A 26,771-nucleotide genomic window follows, 5' to 3' on the forward strand; every position below is an offset into this window, starting at 1 on the left:
CAGCTGTCATCAGCAAATTCCAGAGGAATATACAACTGCTATCTTGGAAGGTACTTCTTATTAACATTCAAAAAATGGTGCACACTGATGGAAATTAGTCCCCAAAAGGACAATGAGAACTGACTGCTATAGGAGCATATCATGTGCAGGGGAGGCTCTCCTACCTGATTTCCCCTCACTCTGCTGTAGATGCAGACAGTTGGCATAAGTAACAAAGGAGACTTTATTACTTAGATAGAGGGATATGAGTTTGCAGACCAATTGTGCTATCCAAGTAAAGAGCAAATGTAAAAAGGCAAAACAAGTTTGCATGAGTCTATGTACATTAAAGCATGCTCAGTGCTCTCTTCCTCATCAGGCATATCCAGCTAAGCTGTCCTTTGACACCTCTCTGCATGCAGTAGTCCATGTGTGCAAGAAACACAGATATGAGAGTTCACTGTGCTCTTGGATGTTCCTCAGACCTCTTATGACATTGATTTTGCTATCTTAGGCATCTTATGACTTTTTGCACTGGCTTCTGCTCTACAAGAGGAAAAGCTATGCCTTTCCCTGTGCTAGAGATGCACTCCTTTATGCTGGTGAAATCAGCAACTGCTCAATAAGCTGACATTCCTGTTTTTGATTTAAGTAGATCTCAAGGACCATAATGCACAAAAATGCATGAGAAATTATTACCGAGCAGTGCCAGATGTGACACATTGGGAGGGCAGGTTCTCCTCACCACATCTCAGGATACACATTGTGCATTACTATGGCCTATTTATGAGATTTAGAAGTTCAGCACTTTAATTTTGTACCCCTCCAAAAAGAGTGTATATTAGTATGTTGCCCTGGTTTCATCTGGGATAGAGTCTAGATAGTCACTTAGTTTTTCTATGCAGAGAGAACACAAAATTATGGGTTAGAGAGTGAGGAAAAGTAGTCACCAATAACTGAAGCAGGGGTTGATAAACTGCCCAACATTTTAAATTCTCAGCTGCATTCCTTGGGACTGCCTTGCACAAGCTATCTCAATACTCCCCTCCTCCCCCTTCTATTTTATAAAAAGAAGCTGCAATAAATTAGAATTTTATGAGACTCCAAATAAAAACCTTCACTAAAATTGAAAACGAGACAGAGATGTAGAAGCATATGGAAGGTTTATGAGAGCAGAGGAAAAAAAAATTATCCCAAGGCAATAAAAAACCTGTCTAACTCTTTCTTGGTCTTCACAAACCAAAAATTACAAGAGACAGATGAAGAAGTTTGCTGAACAACACAGTATTGGTACAACTTCCAGCATACAGACATTATAGTTTCTTACTCATTCTTCTGATACAAGGCAGCCTAAGAACTACACTTAAGACCCATTTTCTGAATTTCTTTATAAAATACTTCAAAGTTATACATGGAAATGAGATACCTTTCTGCTTTGATCCTTAGTATAGGGTTAACCAAGCAGAAGTGGCTTCCCGGCCCTTCACACAATTTTCTTTGGAACTAAACACTGCACCCTCTGAATTCTATCACTAGCATTTTAAGTGTTTTATGGGATAAATACAGTTTTGTTTAATTTATATTTTCATCTTTGTTCCAAACCTGAAAGTGATTAACTTGGACCACTGTATACAGAATTTTACTTCTAATTCTTTTTTTTCCCCACTACTTCTCCCATCCTCACCACTCTCCCCTTCCAGAATGGGGTGGGTATGGGATTTTGTTTAGCTAAATGATAGAGTGGCTATTAAGGATTGTTTTACTTTATTTTTAAATACAATAATCCACATTCCAGACATTTCTCTACCAGACACAGTGGTTTGGAAATGAAGAACACTGCAAGCAATGAAATTGGGGTCTGGCTTTAAAGTAATGCAAAATAAAGGAAGAATATTTAGATTTTTCCTCTCTAAGATGACCAAAACTTGGGGGCTAAGCTATGGGGATATGGTTTGGCATCTTATATCAGAAGTGAGAATCCTATAGTATGTTTTGTTCTAGGAAAATAAATGCAGGTTCTGTGCTCAGTCCCCTGTTAATTTTCATTTATAGTGGACAAAAATGATACTGACCAGCAAAGGACAATATTATATTGGCTTAAAAGTGTACTGATTTTACACTCCTGCTAAACTGGTCAGTTGTGAAACACTTAACAGTTATAGCCATAAAGTTATCCTTGCTTCCAATACCCAGTTAAAAATTAATTCAAAATATGTGCAATGGACAGCAAGAATTGCCCATTGTGCCACATCTCTCAGTTGCCAAAGGCAAATAAATTCTGTAAAGAAGGTGAGAAAACAAAGTTGAAGACAACCTATATCAGAGTGGGGGAAGTGTATCTACAGACCAGACAAGCTCATGGTCTGAGTAGGTGGTGTTTCTACAAAGAAGTTGCTACAAAGGGCTCTGTGCTCCAAAGATTCACTCTGTCCTGGAAATGAGAATGTTCATAAACATCATAGAGACAAACATCTGAGGGTACCTGGGGTTTTGCATCTTCCTTTAGATACAATCTCACTGAAACTCAGAAGACCTCTCCTCAGAATGCTACAACTTAATCAAACACCATGGAAGTATCGTTCTTCCAAAGGAAAACCAAACAATATTGTGACACACAATTCATTAAGAGCATGGTGTCTTAAAGAAGCTGAGAAGAATTAATATTCTTGGGTCTCCTTCTTTCATTAGAGAAGTGATGAGAGAGGAGTTATTCAGACCTTGAATAGGATTGTGCCTGACCTCTATTTTATTAGAGTTTTGAATGTCCTTTGATTCCTTCTCTTTTCGTATTTCAGCCTAAATCCCTGGTTTCTTGTGTGCAGTCCCATTCAAGACATTCTCTTCTGGTATCTGCATAGATGGCAGAATACCACAATTTGCAGATATTGAACCAGATATTCATAATTATTCAAAGATGGGCCTATAAGCTCAGCTATTGAATAAATTTGAACTCTTCACACTTTTCCTTATGCTATAACAGATAAACTTACACAATTTTACAAGAATTGATGCTAGGGATTTGAAAGTAATGATAAAAAGTTTATTTCCTCTTCATTTATTACATCAGCTGTAACAAATTCTGGCATTTTTTTTGTTTTCAGAGATTGTTCATAATAGATGTTGTTTCACCCTAGTTATTTTGCCACACAAAATACTCATACCTAAATACTGCAAAAAATAAGAGCACTATAGGGAAAATCAAGCAGTCCTGGGGGTCTCTTAAGGTCTTCTGGATCACAATCCCAAGCGAAGATAGGAATCCTTCTGAAGCATGGTGCCTAGCTGGAGTTCACACCTTTCTACAACAGTGTTAGGTGGCCATGAGTCCCCTTCCTGAGTCAGCACCCCATTTGTCTCTAAGAAGTCTCCCAAAAGGAGGATGGCTAGAAGTTCATCAGTGTGGACCGATCCCACAATTTCCCAAGGCAAATCTTGACTCTGCTCCCTCCACACTGCTTATGTTGCCTGCTGCCCCAAACATTCATATTTCCCCCGCTCTGTACAAGAGATGTAAGACAAGTCTAAACACAGCTGTCAAGTTCTAAAATCAGCATCAAAGCTCAGTAAAAGCAAGAGGGAAAAACAATATGCTTAGTTAAACAATGCGGCCTCAGATCTCAAAGGGTTATACAACGAAAGTAATACCCCCTTTGAGTTTTGTATGTGGCAATCATTACCTAACATCCTCAGTCAGAGCCTCACTGTTTATGAGGTGATGAGAAAAGAGTACAGCTCCCTTTTGTCAGTAGGACATCTCCACTGCCCTGCAGGAAAATTTTCGCTATATTTCAGATGTATTGAATCTTCTAGACATTACAAAAGCAAGACATGCACTGTGCACTCTGGAGCCATCACCTCTCTTGTTCAGTTCATAGGTTTGCCAAGGTCACAGCAAACACTCTTTTACATCATAAGACTTACCTTTAGGCTGTTTTACTCCTCCACAGGAACCCAAAAGGATTAAAACAGTTTTATCAAACCAGAAATAGAAATATTTACTTTTGGAAACATTGGTATTTCTAAACATTTCTTATTTCTTTCCTTCCCCACTGATACTGACTCTCAGTCCTTGAGCCATGAGAAGTGGCTTAAAAGTTACTTCTCAGGGAAAAATTTTTGCCTGTTAAAACACACACACACACATAGTTAAGGCTTTCTGCTGCACTTCTGGTACTACAATATACCCACTGGTACTATATATACCCACACTATGTATGGGTATATATAATGAGTATTTATACATTTGTGTGTTGCATATTAATTTTTTCCTATACAAGTCAGCTTCTTTTTTTTGTTTTATAGACATCAATTTTTATGCTTAGTATGAATCCCTATGATGGTCTAATATGATCATCTATTTAATGTAAACTACAGAATTCACCAGTTTGTTGACACCCTGATCCCGGTATATTTCTTTAAACTGTAATAAAGATGAGACAGTCACCCGAACAGCTTTTATTGGAAAATCTGTTTCTCCTCTCAACTGAGCAGGGAGAGAAGCTTAAAGCTGAGATCAGGGACATTCAGTGCCTGTTCTTCAGGAATCTGGAGTGAGCCCGGACCTCTCCAGAGCCTTCCCAAGGCTCTTCTGGGAAAGACCCTGAGCCACTGTGTTGGCCCAGAGGCAAAAGGTTCAGGAAGAAAAAATAAGTCTCTTGAATGGCACAAGAGTTCTTCTTTTTTTAAACTCCCAAATGACCAGGTGAGTTGCACAACTTTTAACCCTAAGGGATCTCTGAGAGGCATATCAATGTCAACATTTGCTCATGCAGCAGGATGGATGCAGCCAGAAATGTGTTTAGTAATACAGCTACTTTTCAGCAGGATGAGGGTTTGCTCTTGTATCACAGCCACGTATGAAACACTTCTTGCTGCCACTCCATTTTAGTTGACATTTTGCTTGATAACAGGATGTGCAATATTCCATACTGCAAGCGTGAGCAAGGGATGGGGAATACTCTAAATGCTGAGTTACTGTTATCATATATTCACTGGAAAAGGGAATGGTTTTGCAAGGATCAGGGCATACAGCCCTCATTTCAGATCATTCTAAAAAGGACTAGAGACCAACTCAAGACTAAACAATATGAACAATTTTTCTCCTGCAGAGGGGCTACAACCACAACAGTGTATGCTGTACTCTTCTTTCTAGGTTACACACCAGGAGACAAAGACAATAATCCAGCAGCCCTAGTATGTTATTCAGCAACAAAGAGATGGAGCCTCCTGCTGCTATTCCCCCTCTAACAGACCTTGCTGGTTTGCCTCAAGCATACAGGAAACCTTATTCAGCACAAGAGGCATCAGTTTACCACCTAAAATCATCTGGGCCACACCTGCAGTCTGTTAAAAATGTAGGGAGCTGGACATGGTGACAAGGAATGAAAACACCTGAGCTATTCAGTGATGAAGGCAGCTTGATGCTTCTCCACTGAGAACAGGTGATTCTTCAGAAACAACACGGGAGGAGTGACAGGTATTTTAGGCTCCAGGCAGGAATAATATTAGCATTTTAGCTGTTCTTCAATAAAAAAAATTGGAGGAATAAGAGTACAAAAAGCTACTGTTTAGTGCCACATTTCAAAGTCTACCTTAGATGAGCATCCCAGGCCATCAGGCAAATAAATATGTGACTTATGTATTCCAGAAATACATACACTTTGATCAAAATTATTCTTTCTTTTTCATTCATTCTGTTTTAATTTCTGCTCCCTTCGCCAGAGAGGGGCTGTGGAACTATGAGCTCCCTGGGACTCTTTCCCCATATGTGACATCATACCACAAGCAGCTTATCTCTGCAAAATGCCTGGAGGCCTGCAGAGGAAAAAAGAAAACACACACACCACCCTTACCTCCTCCTCCTCCCAGTGCTTGGTCAGGATTGTAGTTCTCAGCCTGGCTTTTGGTGTTATACCCAGTTTGAGCCCAAGCAAATTCCATTGAACTCCTCTTCCTGAGGCTCTCATTTATTTAAACAGGTTGCATGTACGGACTGGGGAATGAGATGCTGGAAAGCAGTGCCATGGAAAGGGACATGGGGGTCCTGGTTAATGGCAAGTTGAATGTGAGTCAGCAGTGCCCTGGCAGCCAGGAGGGCCAACCCTGTCCTGGGGGGCATCAGGCAAAGCATCGCCAGCCGGTCAATGGAGGCGATTGTACCACTCTGCTCTGCACTGGTGTGGCCTCACCTTGAATATTGTGTGTGGGTTTGGAAGTTACAATATAGGAAAGATATTCAGCTATTAGTGTCTAAAGGAGGGCAATGAAGATGGTGAAGGGCCTTGAGGGGAAGCCGTATGAGGAGCAGCTGAGGTCACTTGGTCTGTTCAGCCTGAACAAGAGGAGGTTGAGAGGAGACCTCACTGCAGTCTAAAACTTCCTCCTGAGGGGAAGAGGAGGGGCAGACACTGATCTCTTCTCTGTGGTGCCTAGTGACAGGACATGAGGTAATGGTGTCTCAGGGAGGTTTAGATTGGATATTAGAAACAGGTTCTTCAGCCAGAGGATGTTTTGGTGCTGGAACAGGGTCCCCAGGGAAGTGATCACAGCACCAAACCTGACAGATTTCAAGGAGTGTTTGGACAATACTCTCAGGCACATGGTGTGACTCTTGGGGATAGTCCTGTGCAGGGCTAAGGGACTCGATGACCCTTGTGGGTCCCTCCCAAGTCAGTATATTCTGAGATTCTGTGACCAGAATTTCTGTACTTCCCAAAATGCTGCTGCAGCTGAACCAGCAGCTACAGGTATCACATGTAATAGGGAATTTCATGCTGCAGAGGGACAATAGCAACACAGCAGCCATTTCTAGAGCTTAAGTGCTGGCAAAGTCAAAAGCGATGCTTGACCATTCTGTAACTTTCTTAACTCAAAAGACCATTAGCTGGCATTGTTGCAAAAAATTAATAACAACCTTTTTTTTTAATTAAAGGCTGTCCCACCACTCTATTATCTGACATTAATTTTCCATATGTTTCCTTCACCACCACTCTTAGGCTGGCTTTGGTTTACAGAGTTGGATCAGATTTCTTTACAAGCCAGGACATTTGCTGGCTTGCTTACTAGCTTGAGGCCAGTTATGTTTGAGTGAGGCCCAAGCAAAACAAGTGAGATTTGGTGTCGTTCCAGTGAGTAGGCACCAAATATACATGATCCAAGGTTGCTGTTTTTTAAAAGTTTAAAATTTTTAAAGTAGAAGTTCTTTTCATTATTTCAGGTTTCTTTTTTTTTTTCCATTTCTGTTTTATTTTAAAACAGCTTGTGGATGATACTTGCTCAAATGTTGCAGGATCCCTCCTCTTACAATAAAGCAAAGCTTTTTATTCTGTTTTCTTTACACTAACCATAAAGCAAAAGTTTCTCAGTTATCTGTATTTTTAATCACAGATGGGCAAATGCATAAGTATATTTGTAAAAGAGTAGCTGACGAGAAGAAGATGAATGAACCATTTTGTTTTCAGTCTTTGTACAAGATAATGAAGTCTAGTGTTCACAACTCTTTCTCTCAAAAGCAATCAGACTGCATGTGAAACCCTCTAATTCAAATCTGATTTCTAGAAACATTCCTTGCACTGTCACAATGTAAGTCAATAAAAAATAATTAAATCTGAAGTGTCCTTCCATCCAAGACTTAAAAATAAAATAATGAGTACCTGAATAATCACTGATTCTCTAAATATATCCTGGATTATTTCATTCTTTTTTTTTCCTTGTTTTTATGTTTATTATTCTCACCACATCTGAAATGCATTTTAAATGCTTTGGGACAAGGACTATTGTAAATTGCCAAGAATAGTTGGGGGCCTTATGGAAATGCTAAAGTAGATTTCCAAAAGTAATTTGACACTGAAGGACCTCCAGACCTTTGAAAACCCCCCATTTTATATTCTGCACAGCATATGCACAGAAACTTACAGTAGCAGAACCAGAGTACAATCCAAATGTGAGACAAAATGAAAATACCAGTATTAGATACTGCATTTCAGGTTTAGTCAAACACAGAATAGCATGCTAGTAAGCAGTAGTTTGAAAATATCTTCAATCTAAAGGGATTCTTATGAAAGTATATGTCTTATCTGTCCTTAGCTGGTGCAAAGATATTCCCCTTGGTTTTGTTTCATAAATTCCAGCACAGTGTTATAAATATTGTAACAGATGTTATGTGAATGCTGCATATAAATGTCGTAATGTCCATATCGTTATTTTTAGTAGCACTTATCAAGGCAACCAAGCAGAGACCCTGTAAAGCTAAGCATTTACATAAATACAGATAAATATTTTGTTCTGGACACAAACAACGTTTAAGCCCCACAGGACTGAAAACCCCAGCTCCTGACTTCCAGCAGTGTGCTTGCATGCTGGGTTCCAGAGGTTTGGGAAGCAGAGGACATCCCAAACAGAGGACTGAGCTGAAGCTGCTAAGCCATTAGGAAATTAGTTTAAGCCTCTCTGGAATTTGGTCACCTATTTCAGTGCAGGAACCTCCACCCTCCTCCACTGTTATTTAGACCTCCTTCACCAAAACAGTAAGAGAAGTGAGTGCTGTTGCGGCCAGGCTTGCTTTACGCAATCATGCACAACCAGAGCACTCCTTCAGACTGCAGGAGAATTGGGCTCAGTTCCCTCTAGGCATGAAGGGATATGTATTATCCCTACCTGTGCTGGAAACTATCATGTTATAGGTTATTCTGCTCTGGAAAGTTCCTCCTCTTCCTTCTAATGTTGTTTCTTTTGGTATGAACCTAACCTAAACTGAACATCCTATCAACTCTATTTTATTTTTCTCCTTCACATTTAATATTCTTAGAGGGACAAATTATTCACTATCTGGGACTATTTACAAAGTAACAGTAAATATTTTTTTGAATACTAATGTCCTAAATTGCATGTGTTTCCCCCAAAGCAAATTAGAGTTTGATGAAGGAAGGGTTAAATAAATAGTCCAGTATAGAGAAGAGAGAGAAACTAACACAGTCAGCCCACTCAGGGCCTGGAAGTGTTCTGCAGAAGCCAGTAGCTCATCCCACCAAACCACAGGGACATTCCTTTTTCTTGTTTGCGTTATGATTTACGGCATGGGGAGGAAGGGAAGAACACTGGAAGAAGGGGACAGGTGAGGAAAAAAACCGAACACCTCAGTGACGAAAGTAAACAGATCATATAGGAAAAGGCAGGTTTGCAAGTCATTGGCAGAAGCGCAGTTGCTTGGTTATTATGCCATGAGGTAGGTTGGACAGAGAGCATAAAGGGGGTAGAGAAGAGTCTATATACTGATCTCACTGAAATCCCCACAGAGATCAGAACTACTGCAGAACCACCAAAAAAACCCACTATGAACCACTAAATGTGGAGCTGAATGAGAAAAGAGATTAGGGGGGATAGCTGGGAAAGAACAGTCATAGAAGCTAAGAAAGGGTGAGATTTCAAGGAGTTGATGGGGTGAACAGCATTAAGAGAGCAAGTGATAGGTAAAGAAAGATGAGGTTGCAGAATAGACCTGTTACTGGATCAGGAAAATCCCAGCGGGGGATTAACTACACACTACGGGTTTCTGTGCTTAGATACAAAAAGCTTTACAAGCCAGATTTTTGGCAAAACCTCATGAGTCCCACACTGGAATAATTAAAATAAAAGCTGTTCACTGAAGTTATTTTTGGTGGGCATGTTTGGATCAGAGAGTAGAGTTGTTGAGCACAGTATAATACATGCCAAAAGCCCTATTATGTGCCTGCCACTGCACCCTGCCATACTTGGAAATATGTTCAAAAACTGTGGTAGGCAGTCCTTACTGGCTTCACACTTGAAGGGCAAACCAGTGCTACACATTTCAGTTGGAGGTCACAGCAGTCCTGAGACATTTCTCCTGGAGATAGGGGCCCTCTCAGTTGAGTCTGCAGCAGACCTCAGGGAGGGCAAGGGACTAGTGTAAATGGGCTATTCCTACTCAAAATTGATAGATATATATATTAGAGTGACAGGGGCATCAAAGTCAACAAAAGGTTATGCCATGTGGTGTTAGGCAGTGTGGTGACCCTCCTATCTGATGAAATAGGGTGCTAATGCCAAATATACCTTTACAGCTGAAACAGGCTGGCAAACCAGATGGTAAAGCATTAAGACCCACTAGAAAATTATCACTCTACTCAGGTATAACATTTTGGTTGTCTTGCAGTGGAATTCCTCAAAGGACCCTTCAGAGAAGCTGGATGCTTTTCTGAGTGTTCCTTCACCACAGGCTTTTTTCCCTGAAAAGCCACATAGTACTAAAGTTGTTGTAACTGGAGACCAACAGAATACAAAACAATTTCTGAGAAAATAGCCGTGAACTAGAAATTTCAGAGGAGGAGACAGAAGCCACGTTTGGATTAAGGATATATCTGGCCCAGAACCTGTCATTGCTTGTAGGGAAAAGTGGTAGACATGTAAGCAAATTCAAACTTCTTTAAACCCAAACAGTATGTACAGGGCTTGAAGTGGCTGAAGCAACCCTGAAACATTGCAACAAACAACTGTCACTATCAATCTGCCAGGGACCACAGCCTCCTGAGAAGAGAAAAGCAAAGCCCATACCCCATTTCCTAGTGAAACCACACCCACAGTACCATACTGCTTCTCCCCTGCAGTAGATGTAGGCCAGCAACTTTTTCCTCAAGAACATCTCCTTCCTTCAGCACACAGCTCCAGATGACCCACAACAGGGCAATTTGTCTTCCATTGCTGTGAAGGTTATTTTTTCCTCAACACTGGACAATGCAGTTGACCCTCCTTACTGCTGTGCAACTACAACCTCACCTCCAGGGAATAACTTTCGAAATGAGGCTTTTGCTGAAAGAGAAAATAAAATAATCTAAGAAGGTCCTTAAAAAGAAAATAGAACAGATACATATATTATCTGTTGAGATGTGTTTTTTTCAAAGTAGTGGTTGTAATTTGCCAAATTCTTATTTAAACAGCTTAGATTTACCTAGCATTTAACTCAGCCATGAAAGTGTTAACTAGCGTGTGTGAGACTGAGTACTTGTGAACTGTTGTATTTCTGTCATCTGAAAGCTAAACACTGTGTTAGGAAAGTCCAAATGGTGGCTTCATCCTCAGAATGACAGCAGAAAGAAAAATATTTGCACTTTTCCCCCTCTAAGGGGAGGATTGGAAAGGAGTGTTTCTCTCAAGACACTTCTTTATTCTCTTGACAGGAAGAGCTGTGCTGCTGAGACTGTCTCCAGTCACATGTTACTAATACACCAGCTTCTCTTGTCTGGAGCCCATGCTGAAAATATTGTTTTTCCCAGAAATCACAATGTTCCTTGGCTTTATTTTGTGAACACCAGACTCCCTTTGCTCCATACCCTGGCAAAATCTCAGGTTACTTCTGTTCAACAGGTCCTCAGAAGCTACACAGCAAAGTTGTCAAAGCTGGGACTTGTCTAGAGTTTGCAAACTAAAGCCAAAATCTTTCTCCAGCTGCACCTATATAGCTCTGATACACCCTCCGTTGTCATGGATGTTATTTTGTAGATCAGAAAAAACAATCATCTCAATAAACTCTACTGATCTTTTTTTCTGTCAGCATCTGAATCTGAGACTTCTGGAGCCAATTATGACTTCCTAAAAATGCAGTCTGGATTCAGAAAAAAAAAACATTTTCTCTGACACTGCTTCTGACTTCTTTTAAAACAAAATGGAAAATATCTACAAAAATAAACTCATTACTCTCTTTCAAATCTTACCTTGAAATACTCATTTTGTGCAATAGCCATTTAAAACCTTAACTGCAGTGTGATTACTACTGGCTTAGGCTGTGCTGATGAATCTTGCTGTGTTGGTACTCCTACCTCTTGTCTGTGTTCATCTCCCGAGTCTTTGTTGCATGTTCAGGCTGTGAGCTCTTTAGCGCGGAGATTGCTTTTACCTTCTCAGTTTGGACAGGAGCTAGCATCATCAACCTAAGTGCTAAGCTAGTATGAAGGACTAGCAGGGAAGACAGTTTTGCTTTGTTAATGAATGACTGGTCTTTTCATGACATGCTGAAGTTCACAGATAGGAAGAATAGCATTTGTACAATATTAAGGTACAATAGATATTAGACATCAATTTGAATTTTAATCTACAATGTTCAGAATTAGAAACTATTGTGAACACTTTGAACTCTTGCTAAAATTTGGGACATCTTAAGAACAATCTTCATTTAATGTTTTTGACATAAAAATGTTTTCGTCATAAATACCACTACCAAATAAATCTTTTCAATTTTTCTCTTTTCAGCTTCTCCTGCCTGGAAAGAAGTATTGATTTTGAAAGATTAAGGGGTCCAGGCTCAGGGCCATATTCTGTTCTCTTTGGCAGGTCTGTAAAACCACAGCAAGTCCACTGACCAAAGCTGAGTTTCAGGGAGAGAAAACACTATGTAACGCTTTTGTTGGTCCCATGCTTTGCTATATTCTCACCTCTCTCCACAACCTCTTTAAAACACAGCCCCAAAATACCCAGCAGTGTCTGCTACCCTGTGCATTGTGAACAGCAGGTGATTGCATCGGCTCATGAGCCATCTGGAGCCAAGTGGGTGCACTCATGCTGGTCAGGGCTCCCTCACACTACCACAGGGGTGTCAACAGGAACATCACAGCAGCTCAGACACTGGGCCTCTCTGATTTGGTAAAGTTACCAGAGATAGTCTCCCTGCTGCCTTACTCATTTTCATGCCGCAGAAATACGAGTTACTGTGGTAAAAGATTCCATGGAGCATGAGATTCCTAACCCGGGTCTTTGGAGGTTTTCATTTCTTGCTAGCAAGGCCTGGGTGCAGTTTACACAGATTGGCTGATGGGCTCCTACATTGAAACCAGGCAGCCGGTTTGCACAAGCCTCTAATTCTAAAATATGTGTAATTTATATGAGCTGATAGAGAGGATAAGAATCAACTGTCTGTTTCCCAGTTAATAAAAAACATACAATGAGAGCAGAACTCTGCCAGCATATCTTGTTTACCCAAAAATGTTTGGCATTAAATGTGAAATCGGAAATGAACTCATTATCTGATTATTTTCATTTTGAAGAATTAACTGCTTTGGGGGAAAGGCTTGTCTTAAACAGTTCCCTCATATGGATGACTAATTGCAAATACATATCTCTGAAGAACACAGCAAATGCTCGTGACTCTCAGGGCAGGACAGAGCACTATCAATTTGGCCAAGAACATTAGGAGTATCCTCTCACGTGGCCTATTCCAAAACAGAAGGAAATATGTTTAAGCTAGCAGCATCATGCCCAAGCAGGTGAGAAGAGTGTCAAAAGAGGCAATGCTCTGGAATTCTTATCCAGGCAATACAGATAAGAAGTGTTTAACAATTACTTGTAGTGGATTTGCTCCTTTCCTGCTGAAAATATAATTATATAGCAGTATGGATAGTTACAAGTTTCTGGATGTAGAAGTATGCTGAAAACAAGTTCCCTCAGTAATACAAATGAACATATCTCAGTAAAAATTGGGAAAATGGAATCAAATACCCTTTCAGGGCTAATAATATTTTAGGAAAACTTCCCATTCTAGGACAAAACTCAGGTCACTGTGGATTAAGAGACAACTGAATTCAAGCCAGCACATTGGCCTTGTTTGTCTCCTGCTGTTTCTTCAATTCAATCTCATTTGTTTGATCTCAGCATTCAGTGTTTTCTGGTTAGCCCTCTCTGTAGCTGGTTCAACAGCTCTTGCTCCTTCTAGGGTTGCTGAGTGCCTTCTCTGTACTTGAAATCTGTATTTTCTTTCCCTGCTGGGGTCTGGAATGAATTTTAGAAAGGGTACTGTGGAGCCCTCCACTGTGTGTCAGCGCTGTGCAAGTTAAACAAGCATGTGCCTTCCACTGAACGTGGAAGCCTCTTCCTTTCTTACTCCAGCTGAAATATTCCCATCCCCACATGCCCTGTGAACCTATCTGCAATAAGACCATATGAATGGCTTAAACTTCTTATTCCTCTTAGCTACATCTGAATTTTTTTCTTTTTTTTGCTAGCCCAGCAATCCAGAGTCATAAGGACATTGAATAGTGTACAGGAAGGCAGTAAACATCCTAAGATGATTCTGGGCTGCCCAGCAAGCCAACACATTGCTTCACAGGCTTCATGCAGGCCGTGGATGGTATTTAGCATGGGCAGGGACAGCCCTGATGCCTTTCCTTCAACTCAGCCAGTACAGAAAGCAGGTATCCAACAATTAGTCAGTGAAATCCCTACACACTTGGTCCCTATCACTCAGCTCAGATCTCTTTACAGAGCAGATTCAGTCAGGAACAAGAAATTACCCTGTCTGAATGAATAGCATTAGTGTCCCCAAAAAGGGGACACGATCCCAGTTGTGATTCTTTCTTAGTCTATGTTCTGCATCAGTTACAGTGGAAAGGGAAAAAACAACTCCCCAGAGCACATCTTTAAACTTCTTAAGGACTTTTAAAGGACAGAACCCATCAATTGCAATACTCACTCTCTGTGATCACATGACACAGTATTTTGCAGGAAAATGCACAAATATAGGTAGAATTCTAGAGGTAAAATGTGTCACTGTAGATATAGACTATAAAACAACATTACAGGAAAAAAAACAACCCTGGAAACATTACATTCCCACCAGCAAAGGCACACATTCCCAGCCTAATGCTAATGTAACAATTTTCATGTACTCGTTTCTTTTTCATGTAGCAGTGCACACACCAGTGCCTGCCTTCTCTCCAACAGCTGGTCTAAGGCACGGAAGGGTCACCAGTACTGTTATCTTTCAGTTCCTGGAGGCTCCCTGCTCTGGCAAAATGCCACACTTCCTAAGCAACTCTATCTTGCCCTAGAAGCTGAAGAAATATTCCCTAGTTGAACTGTTAAACTTTCATTTCCTATCTGAGGTTGTTGTTAGCATGAGCAGCATTTTAAAGTCTATTTTGATGTTTTCTCTTTTTTTCTTCAAATCTCCGAAAGATCCTAGTTTGGACTGAAAGACAGAAATGAGCATGAGCTTTATGAGTTCTTTGGTATAGCAAATGTAAGCTTTTAAAATAAGGTATTTTGGATTGTCTTTCCATTAAACTATAGAAAGTAATTAACTGGGAAGTGTAAACAGTTAGCAAATGTGAGCACAACAGAAAAGGTTGTTTGATTCTCTTTTCATTCCAAATGAAATGGAAAAGAGAAGGAGTAACAACTTTCTCAAAGGACTTTGTCACGTGTTATTTGCATATATCTTTCACTTCTTCTTTCACAGCCTATTAGACCCTGGAGTTGAAGCTGTGTTCTTCAACTTCCTCCTGTAATCCAGACCAAACCATGTTACTCACAGCTGTATTTTTATCTCCTTGAACACTGAGGTTTTCATGGGTTTGAGGGTTTTTTAATTGTTATTAATATGATGTTTAAAATTATGTCCAAAAATTTGAAAGTTACATCTGCTCCCCACGTTACCAAAAAACATACAATGGTACTGGTTTCTATCACACTTCATGTTGCTGTTACTGACACCTTTCATGCCTTGTAACATTTTAAAGGTCTTATCTCATTAAAGAAGAGCAATTAGAATATAATAACAATCACCTCATCACCATCACCACTGCTGATTAAAGAAAGCAGTTTGTTGATTGACGTTCATGCAACAGAAAAGAGCAAATGTGTCCTAAAATTTTCATGGCCATAATGTCACCTGGAGTCTTTTCCTACAGTTTTTGCTTTTAAATTATTTCTTTCAATTTCTTTTGATTTAATCCAATTTTAGATTGGGACTGCTACTTTGAGGTGGTCCTGTCACCTGCTCCCTTCACCCATGGAGAACATGCAGCTAAAGACCTACTGTGGCTTTGGTCAGAGTTAACCAGAGGCCCTTAGTTAACTTAAATCCTCAGCAAACCACTTCATTTGTTTCTAACACACCGCACTGTGTCATGTAGACATATGTAGTGTAAGACCATTTCCTTCCCTTGCCTAACCCTGTAGCTGAAGGGGTGGGGATGTAAATAGCAGGTGGGTGGAGGCTATGGTCTTCCTGAGGAGTCCCTGATTGATTGGTCTTGCAGCAGCTGCCGTAAAAGACACTCGGCAGATATACAGCCAGCCATGGGGACTCACTCATTGAAATTTTTAGCTCTAATATAAAAATTTATTTTGGAATGTTGAATGACACAACAACAAGCTGAACTGCCTGTTGTATATTTTCATCTGTAAGTTTTGTACATCTTTGTGATGGCTTTGGCTTGTCCTAAGTTGTAATGATAATAATATATAATAATATAATATCTCTCACATCAGTGTTTGGGGCTGAACTGAATCCCAACCTCATTTTTAGAGTGTCCTCCCTTCTTTGACAGAATACAGTACAGGGTACAAGAGGCACGTGGCACAGGCATCCCCGGGTGCATACCTGGTCAGGAACAACTTGAACTGTTGGTGCCACAACCTGAATAATAGAACAGATCTAGCAGTTCTATAAGCTGCACATCTACTACTGTTTCTGTCTGTCTTCAAGGAGTAATGAAGAGGAAGAATAGCAGTTGTCAGTCCTCTCTCTTAAAGACCGATTTACTTGCAGGCTCGCTGTGTTACTTTGTTTTCATGAAACTTTATTATCAAATATTTCATTTTCCTGATAAAAATATAGTCAAGTGTACTGTCTGTTAGCACCTGGCATAGTCAGTGGACAGATTCTAAATATATTAAGCAGTTTTGTTTGTCCAATTTTTGGGGTAGGGAGTATGTATGAGTCAGCTTTTCCACATCTTCTGGAGCCACTCAGTAAGTGTGGGTACATAGGTTGATTTCCACACTGCTGCTGTTGTTGTTCAGGTTTTCTGTGATTCTGTACTCATAATTGAAAGCCATGTGCCTTGAGAACAGGGGGAAGACAATGAACCAAAGATCAGGCACACATGCCATAACCCACAATATTTTTCAGGGTTTTTTCTGCTGATTTTTTCTCTGTCAAATTGCATGCTGAAGTGTGCCATTGACTTTTTTTGCGGATAGCGTAGTCTCTGGTCTTAGTAAACCAGCTCCTTAGGGACTCAGGTTTACTCAAAATACAAGGCAGATGCTACTATGGTAGCCAAATATACTGTCTCAAAGAAGTAGCAAATAAACACGTCCCATTTGTCTTCAGGTTAATTTGGAAGATGAGGTTATACAGCAGAAAACACATCAAGCCCTACTGCAGGCTCTCGGGAAAGTTATGTTACATTAACCCAACTCTGCAGCTCTGGAACTTGAGAGCAGCAACAGAAATGGCCAAGTAGCTTCCAGCTGAGTTTTATACAGCAGCTTGTTTTAATAAAGCATTGTTCTCTGTTATATTGAGGGTCCTAGGGCTGTAAGCAGCAAAAAATCAAAAAAAAAGCCTATGGAAAGTTTAAGCCTCAAGCAGAATAAGCATATTTATTAGTGTGAAAATTTACCAACAGTGTTTTCAAAGGCACTTAAAATGGAAATCTGCATGTCTCGTGCTGAAGCATCACAAATGAAATAAAATACCAAACAACTTTTCAGTCTGACTAAGCCTCTTGTTTTTCCACCTCCTAGCCCATCTCTGAGGACAGCACTGAATGAGTTTTATTTTAGTCTGCTGGGAGGTGCAAGGTTAAGGACATGTGAAAAAGATGTGATTTAAGATGAGTATCTTTATAAGAGAAAAGACCATACACATAATTTCTTCTGTATTTCCACAAGCAACATGCATGGAAAGTTTAAAATCAACTTCAAAAATCTTCTGGAAGTATCCACATGCTGGAAAGATTGAAACCATCTGAGATGTGGGTGTTGCCATAAGTCAAGGACACTTCTGAACACATGTAATGGCTACTCTCATTAGCCTTGATGAGATGAAGTGTATCTGAGAAGTTTGGGGTAGCAAGTCCTATCACAGTGGCATGTGTGTTGCACAGATGAGATCTACCATAAACAGTTTGGTTTTGTGAAAGGCATGTTTTATAACCCTTTGGCTTTAGACCAAATGATAACGGATTCCAGTCCAGGTGACTGTGGTGGCTCAGACACATTTACAACATTGGCTTACCCTGTACATCACATGTTCATTTTTCCATTCTCCATGTCCTTTGCTACAGGACATAAGAGGTTGATACCCTCAGCTCCTTCCAGTCTCATTTAGTCTGAATTTACAGCTGCAGTAGAACAATCCGATTGGTGTCTTGTTTTCAAGATGCACCGTCTTATCTACCTATCTACACTTTTTTCAACAGCAAAAGGTCTTCCTCACCCTGTGCAAGTATCTTCGTGCACTGGTAATCATTAACATTTTTAAGCCTATCTGCCACTTCCCCCCCCAGACTAACTACTGAAATGACAGCATGACTACTCTGCAGAGAAGCCACACAGAGCTGCAAGATACGCTGATTACAGGAGATGCATCTCCCAAAGCGTGGTCTTTGACAAAGCACTGCCGTCTGCACTGTATCGTAATGACTGTTCTTTCATTGGTGCCTCAAAGCATTTGGGTTCCCATGTCAGATATGAAAATGAATAGCCATTTCTTCTGCAGGGTAGATGCAATGCTAGAATTGCCTGAATAGTATATTATAGCCACCCTAACCCAATGTGGGGCCTCCCATTGGATTTTATGAACAGAAGAGGGTTGGGTCTGGCTGATAATTTGGGAAAGAGATGAGAGGGGAAACCCCCAGCACGGCAGGAACTGATGTTACTGAAACAATAGCTGGAACTCTGACTCATTGCTGGAGCAATGTCCAAACGAGCATCAGAGGACATGCTGTACTGCAGAAAGAGCCAGCTTCTGTATAAGCTGCACACCAGGAGACCTGAAAAATGCTTAATTTTGAAAAAGTTAAAAATCCATCTACACATTTTTCAAGAGTGAGATCAATATCTCTCAGGTGGTTTTAGATTTGCTAAATACATTTTGCCAGACTCCACCAATTTTAACTGGATTTTAGCCTGTCCTTTGCTTTTCTGCTTTCTACAGTGGTAGGGTAATGCACCTTAAACAGTATTAACAAGTCTCTCTGTATTCACTGGCAATATAGCAAATGAGTGCTTTAAAAGTATTTCCTGACTTAAGCCTTATGATCATGCAGAAAGTTTGAAAAGTCTGGTAAGACGAGTTCAAGAGGTCTTGGATTTGTTAAAATGCCATAAAGGAATGCTCTGTTTGGGGCAGGCAGACAGTCTGATTATGTGCCTAGTATGATCACAAAGCCAGGAGGAAAATAGAGAAAAAACTGAGCTCACCTGCCTGCCTAAGGCCAACCTTTTTGTTTCTTAATGCAGCTCTGCTCTCACTATCTGAATGAAATCATACTTGGAGAAAGCATGTCCTTTAGCTCAGAGCTGCAGTCACAAGACTGCCTTTTCATTCTTGCCACAGAGGGTTTTGCATTTCGGGAGTTGATGAAATAATTCCTACGTAAGGTAAACAGGACTCAGTTCAGCTAAATAGAATAGATTTCTCCAAGACTTCAAGTGAAAATTAAGAACTGCAAAGCAGTTTAGGCAAAAAGCTCAGTTTCAGGGGAAGATATTATTCACTGCAGATTTTTAAGAATGAAAACATCAGCTGAGTCAAACTATCTCAAAGATAGAATATTTTATGTATGAACAGCTTAATAAATGGAAAAATGTGTAAATCTGCTCCTTCTAGAGCATTATAAAATGACATTACATAGGAGATTGATTTCCAGAGCTCCCAGGAGAATGCTCTCTTTTCCTGATACACATGTCTAAGCACCATTAACACTGTTACCAGGGGGACAATATACATGTCAGAATAAAGTACATGATCAGAACCTTCTGAATTACAGCTCCTTAATTAGTGTCCCTGTGTCAATTATCCCATTCAGGATGTCAAATATTTCATGAGGATTAAATTTCAAAATACACAGTCTTTCTGATATATAAAATCCCAAATGGCTGCTCAAACATATATCAATGTTATTATATCACATACAGCAGGTAAAAGATGAAACAGTCTTCCACATAGCTCTATGATTTTAAAGCTACCATGATTTTGATACCACTTAATTTGGCTCTGCAGTTGCATCCATATTTTTTTACTTGTGGGGATACTCACTGTACTAAACAAGAGGAAAAAAAAGATTCAGATTTTCAACCAAAAAAGGATTCAGGTTTTCCTTTCCAAAATAGTGCCAATATTGTAATGCAATACCCAAACTGAACCTCTCTGGTCCCTGAATCCAAAACTAAAGGGCAGAGGAGAGAAGGAGAGGAAGAAGAAAGGGGCTCTACAATGCCAGCATCTGAGAATTTGCACATTTTTCACTGCCAGGGAGTAAGGAACGTGCATGCACACAGATGGGATGTAAGCAAATCCAGTTAGAAGTGTTTGGGCTTTCAGATTAAATCAAATTTCCTCTAAGAAATATGGGTTTCTTGGTATATATTAATATTTAAGTTATAAAACAAACTTGGCCTCCATCTATTAGAGCAAGTAGGTCTCTAGGTGAGCAAAATGCTGCTGCACACATTCAACAGGACAGAGGCACACACCTAAATTAAAATCTCTGTGTAGTTCTCAAGCTGAGGTATTTCCAGAATGAAGATGAACTTGTGAATCAAGATATGGATTATTTTACACCGAGGACAGCTTTAATGTCTCACAAATTAAAATCTTTTAAAGTTTAATGTTTGGTTTAACTTGTTAACCTTTCCCTGCCACTTTTCCACAGATGTCTCAATCAAAAAGTGGTTACATAAAAACACCCTAATGAGCAAATTTACTGACTGAAACCAGGACAAAGAATCTTAATTGACTATTCAAGCAAATGCACAGAAAGCAACTTTTGAGGTTATAATTGTAAATATTGTGTCAGAAACTCAGCCCTCAGAATGACACTCGTCTCTTTGAGATAGAAGCAAGTACTAGCAAGCCTAATCTGCTCAAATTTTGTCATTAGACCACACAATAGACTACTCTTGAACAAGCAACAACCTAGAAACTAGTCCCAGAAATAATTAAGGAAATAATTTAAAATATCAAAGGAAAGAGGATCATGTTTGTCTGCAAAGAGGCAAAATATAGCAAATAAGTTGTGTATTACAAATATCCAGGGTCCAAGTCAAGGGTTTCTTGTACTTCATTTGTGCTGTAATAGAGTGAACTAAAATAAGAGATTAGAAAGTGCCAAATATTATGAATACAAAGCTCTAAACTATAGCATCTTTTAAGATCTCAGGCCAGACTTTAGAAGGAGGGGAAAGAAATTAAAAAAAACCCAAACCACCACACAAAAAAAACCCAGAAAAATCTAAAGTATACCAAAATACCTAGAAGAGCTTTACACATCTATAAACTACATTTTACCGAGTAATTTCAAGGATATTTCAAAGTCCTGACGTTAAGCTCCTGCCCTCACTGCTTTCTGTAAGCAGGAACTCCCTTTATCCCACCCCTGTGGGACCTGTGAACTGTGAAGACAGGGAATCTTTTTAGACATACACAGAACAAATGTGCAGTGTGGTTCCTCCCTATGCTCTCATCCCAAAGCGGACCCTGAACACAACTCCAACACAAATAATATCAATTACCATTGACAACAAAGTATTTTCCCATTAAAATGGATTCCTTGTCCAAATTACATTTTTCTTACATTTGCTATTTTATACCAACTCTATTAATAAAAGGCAGATATCATTTTCATCCTGTACTATCAATTTTAGCAGTGCCTAAATTCACCAATTCATCAGCATACGTTACTCTTTAATAAGCCAAGGTCAAACTAATTTCCTCCTCCTAGTGCTCTCTCCCCCACAACTTCTTCACGTGTTTCAGCTTTACTTTGAAGTGACTTCCTTGCCTGGCATGCTAAAATCCAGAAACAGAGTGCCTATCATTATGACTGCAGTTCATGCCCTGACTAGTCACAGCAGAAGGAGAATTAGACTATAATCTCCTAAACAATGTAGAATCTGTAAATCAAAACCAACCAGCTCTTTTTGGCATGTAGATCAATGAGCCACTGTGGGGGTATGAAAATCCAAGCAACTCTTCTAAGATAAAGTCGACCTCAGTGTATGAATTTGTTTAGTTTGAATTTTTTTTTCTCCTCTGCACTTTATCTCCCCAAAACAAGTCTTCAGAAAATAGTTTTTATTGCATTCTGAAAGACAGTAGCTTCTGCTGGACCAGATAGCAAAACAGGCACATACAAACTTAAGCTTAGAATACAGGCAGTACAGAGATTCAAAACAACCTACCTTCAGTACTACCCCACTTAGCTCTCTTGATGGTAAGGATGTTTGCATTTCTTTGCTCTAAATATAAAAACAAACAACAGTGGCTGTTCTAATCAAAGGAGTATTAACATGTTGCCAAAGAATTTACAATGCGTTTTAACATTTATACAAATCTAGAGTCACTGAAGAAACACAAACTACCCATAGCCATTTACAGAAAATATCTAGAGAGTGAGAGGAATGGACTTGTGCCTGATAGAGAGAGTAACGTACAGCTTTTTGGCATGGAACAATAATTTCCACAACACAGTGCGTGATGGGTTTCTACTTGCAGAAGTGAAGCCCTATCATGCTGACTGATATGTCATCATGCACACAATTTAACCAGGATAGGCCAAGTCCCACTGGAATTCACTGACACTTTGTATTGTAATTTACTTAAAACCTCACAGGTGTACATGGAGCTCTCTTCGAGTAACACAGGTGAGCCTAAATATAACTCCCCAAATAAGTGTCCATGGGACCAAATTTTTCCTTATCTGTTCTAGTGAAAAATGTCAAATCAAAGGCTTGTGGGAAAGTGTTTTCAAGTAAAATTTTTTCTGTCTAGTTGTCTTTGGCTTCTCAGCTTTGTTGTCTGCTAGGTTCATCATGTTTTCTGGGTTTTATTCCTTAGTGGCTGCAATGCTCTGGGAAGGGAGAGGGTGACAGAGGCCGATCTGCTGACCACATACACCCAATATGTGCTTCCTAAGTCTTCCTCTTAGTAACATTTCCAAAATGGAAATTTAACAACTACCATAAACAACAAAAAAAAAAAATCTGTAATCCTAACTCCTCTTTCAACTCAATTTTTCATGCCAATGTGGACCAGTGTGGAAAGAGAGGGCCTCCAGAGTATCAGCTTTAGTAGATGGGGACACACAGGATAGCGTGAAACAGTTGGAAGGCCAGGTTTAAACATGTAACCTGAAACACTGGAAACTAGAACTCACAGCGGGTCTTAGCAACAAAATCAACAATATAGGCAGCGCATGACATGTGATCACCAAATCAGAAGCAAGGTTGATTAAATATAGCCCCTGTAGGTATTAGAATATTTCTGAGAAGTACACATCAAGCATGAGACAGATGCTACTAATAAGTAGAGCTTTAGACATTTATTTTTGCATTTAAATATCCAGCTATATTTATCTGAAAGACTTAACCATACCATTCTTGAGAGAAAGGTATGCCAGTTACTTACTGCTGTCTAGACAAAAAGATTTAAAACTGGAAAAGATAAAACCTTTGTAAAGGAACATGGAAAAGTGCTTTAAGAATCCATGAGAATCTCTGCACTTGAGTCCCCAGAGCTCTGGCTTTAAAAGATTTGTCTGTTCAGGAATTTAGTATATTCGTTATTTCATAAACAGTTTCCTAATGCTTGTTCTTGAACCTAAATTGTTTGAGTTTGGGGGCAGAGGTTAGTAAGTTACGAAAACTCTAGAAAGCTGGGGAAATCAATCAGTCTTACAGGCAGGAGTGATGTCTGATGATCATCTGACACTTTTGAAGTTGTGGCCATGGTGTGGTGAACCACTTCAAACTAGGATATAAAGATATGAATCATCTACAGTGAGTAAACTGTCCCACTTCCAAATTTCCTGAGAAAAAAAAAGAAAGACTATCTGGACACTCATCCTAAGTGTTTGGACAGCTTTAAATGATCCTGTGATCTCAGTGAAGAAATTATTCTTGAAATGAGTTACATGTTTCACCTCTATTTATAGCATAACCATAAACCAGACCTGCTAAACAGAGGTTTCCCAATCTCTGCTACAGATATTTGGTACCATGTGGTACATAAAGCTGGAAGGAAACAGCATACAAAAGAGTTACCACAGACTTCAAGGAGCAGAAAGGTATGAAGAATTTCACAAGCTTCTCTAAATATTCAGAAACTGATGTATTTTTTGGATAGTGGAAATATTTCTCCATCACTACACCCTCTAAGCATTTAATCACCAGCCTAAACAATAACAGACTGAGAGCAGGAGAACACAGAGGTTGAAAGAGACCCATGCAGAACATTGTGTTCTGTGCACTGCTGTGCACTGTGTCCATGGCCTGAACTTCAACATCATACCCAGCAGAATGGGAGAATGAGTTCTGTAAAGCCAGTGCACTGGCTCCTGAAAGAGCTGCAGTCCAAAACAGCAGGAGTATACATAAAGGTGGCATGAGTCAGACACCTTTCTTTTCCCAAGGCTTTCCATGGGCGACTGAGTAAGAATTAATTTTACTGAACACTCACCCTTATTCCCTAATTAGATCAAATCACTTCAGAAGTTACAATTTATTTCATTATATTTATAATAGTGATCTTTAAATATTTCCTGGTATAAGTCAATATAAGTTTATCAAAAAAATTCACACAGCAAGAATGCTAAGCAGTAACTTCACCAAACCCAGTTCTTGTACACAGGGAAATATTGCTCATTTTGACTAGGAATTTTTCCAGTGACTCACTAGATCTCCTCATGGAACTGGCTGCTATTTGAGATAAGCAAAGTTGCAAAACCTACTCCTATCTTTATATAAAATTATAAGAAGTAGAGCTGGAAAGGACTTTAAAAGGTCATCTAGACTGTTCTCAAGGCAGAATCAATATTCATGTCACTTGCTACATATATATGTTCTTAATGATTGTGACTTCACCACCTCTCCAGGCTTACCTATGTTTACTCCTAGAAAGATTTTCCTAACAACTATTCTAACTCTCCTCTGGTGTAATTTAGTTTGTTATTTCTTTTTAAGTCTGTCATGAACAAAAAGGACATATTACCTCTTTTCACAACAGAATGGTTCTTTTACATCTTAATTATTGCCCTGACCCTTCCATCTTCTTTTTTGAGTGCTTAATAACTTCAGTTTTTCAAGTTCTCCTTGGCTACACTGCTCCAAGCTGAGACCTTACCAGTATAAATTCCTAGAAGATTACTTCTGCAGGCTACATTCTGGTTTTCATATACATACTAGCGGGTCACTTAGCTTTTTAATAATTCATCAACTCATGTTTAATTTGATTCACATTCCCAGATCTTTTCCAGAGAACTGCTGTCTATTGTGTTACCCCATCTTGTATCCGTGCAGATTATTTCTGCCTAACACTTTGCATTTTTCCCTATTGAACTTAATCCTATTTTTTTCAGATGATCTCTCCAATTTGTCAAGATCATTTGGGATTCTAATTCTGCTTTCCACATGTTCAGAAACCTCCATCTCCTGTCATATGCAAATTTACTGCATATAATATTATTCTTTCATTCAGATAATTCATGAGAATATTTAACTATATTTAATTGACAATAACTCCCTGTAGAAACTTCTCAGTATATATTTCAATTAAACAATATAATTAGGTCATTATTATCTATTTTCACTTTTAATTCAGCTTTGCATCTACTCACAAGACTTCATTTCCTTAGCTTTCTGATTAGGGAACCATTCAAAAGAGTCCCAAAACATAAGTAACATAAGATCTGGAGACTTAGTCTGTCCTCTCTACCTGTGGATCTATTACCTCATCACAGGAGGAATTCAGTTTGCTCTTAACAAATTATTAGATATTCCCTCTCTCCACGCTGTGTTGTAGCACTTATGAATGATTAGAAAGTTTATTGCACAATATTTTCAGAGAGATTTTGGTGATTTTGTCATTGAGCATGAACTGACAATCAAGTATCAGCATGCAATATCATGCCAATTAATTTTAACCAAAAATCAAAAGGACTTTTGAATTCCTTGTCAGCAAAACATTTTTCAAATATTCACTATTATAGGGGCAGCATCTGTAAGAGGTCTTGAGTACATATAGAACCATGCACCTCATATAAAAGATGTATCTCATTGATCAGCATAGTAGAAACATCCCCCTATGCTGATTTATGTCTCAATGCAGCATTGATTGGAATAAAGGCACCCATAAAATATATAGATACCATGTGGTCGTGAATCAGTTATGCTCATTCGGATCACACTCAAAGCACTTATGTCATATTGTTGACTCTTCAACCACCTGCTCTTGACAAGGAGGTCTGGCACACAGTCTTTGAAGCATTCTTGATTTGCTTCAGTCATGCTCTGTTCTGATTATAAAATAAATTGACATCATTTTCATATTAGTATCTTTTGAATAGTTAGCCCTATCTGTACGTATGCATAAATGAGATGGAAAAGGAGCAGAAGATACACGGTTTCTTTGGATGAATGAGTTTTTTGCATTAGTCAGATGATATAGACTGTCTAAACACACATCTGCCAAATTAACATTGGGTTAAAAATGAAGTGGCACAACATCCCCGATCAGATTTACTACTAAAATAGATGATCTACTTTTCATCTGATGTCAAGTCATGTGGAAGACCAGGAGGCATTCAAATGTAAGAATCCAATAGAATCACCCTTGGAAATAAAGATGTTTTATTATTAGACTTTATGCAAAATAAAATACAAATGCACATTATATATAAACAACTCTGTACATAATTAAAATAAAACCCCTGCTAATCCTAACAATGGTCTCTATAGTCATCCTGTGTCTAGGTGTGGAGTTTGTCTGCATTAAT

The 26,771-nt window shown here is 39.3% G+C and overlaps 1 long non-coding RNA gene across 1 annotated transcript; it reads right to left on the reverse strand.

Moving 5' to 3' along the window:
* Positions 1–21,077: 21,077 nt before the first annotated feature.
* Positions 21,078–24,159, reverse strand: LOC135412494 (uncharacterized). Its single transcript, XR_010429689.1, has 3 exons — positions 23,678–24,159; positions 22,183–22,239; positions 21,078–21,790 (listed from the first exon to the last, which is right to left on the reverse strand). It is a non-coding gene; the product is annotated as an uncharacterized LOC135412494 (long non-coding RNA).
* Positions 24,160–26,771: the final 2,612 nt, after the last annotated feature.

Source organism: Pseudopipra pipra, chromosome 3, assembly GCF_036250125.1.
Source record: "Pseudopipra pipra isolate bDixPip1 chromosome 3, bDixPip1.hap1, whole genome shotgun sequence".
Classification (NCBI taxonomy): domain Eukaryota; kingdom Metazoa; phylum Chordata; class Aves; order Passeriformes; family Pipridae; genus Pseudopipra; species Pseudopipra pipra.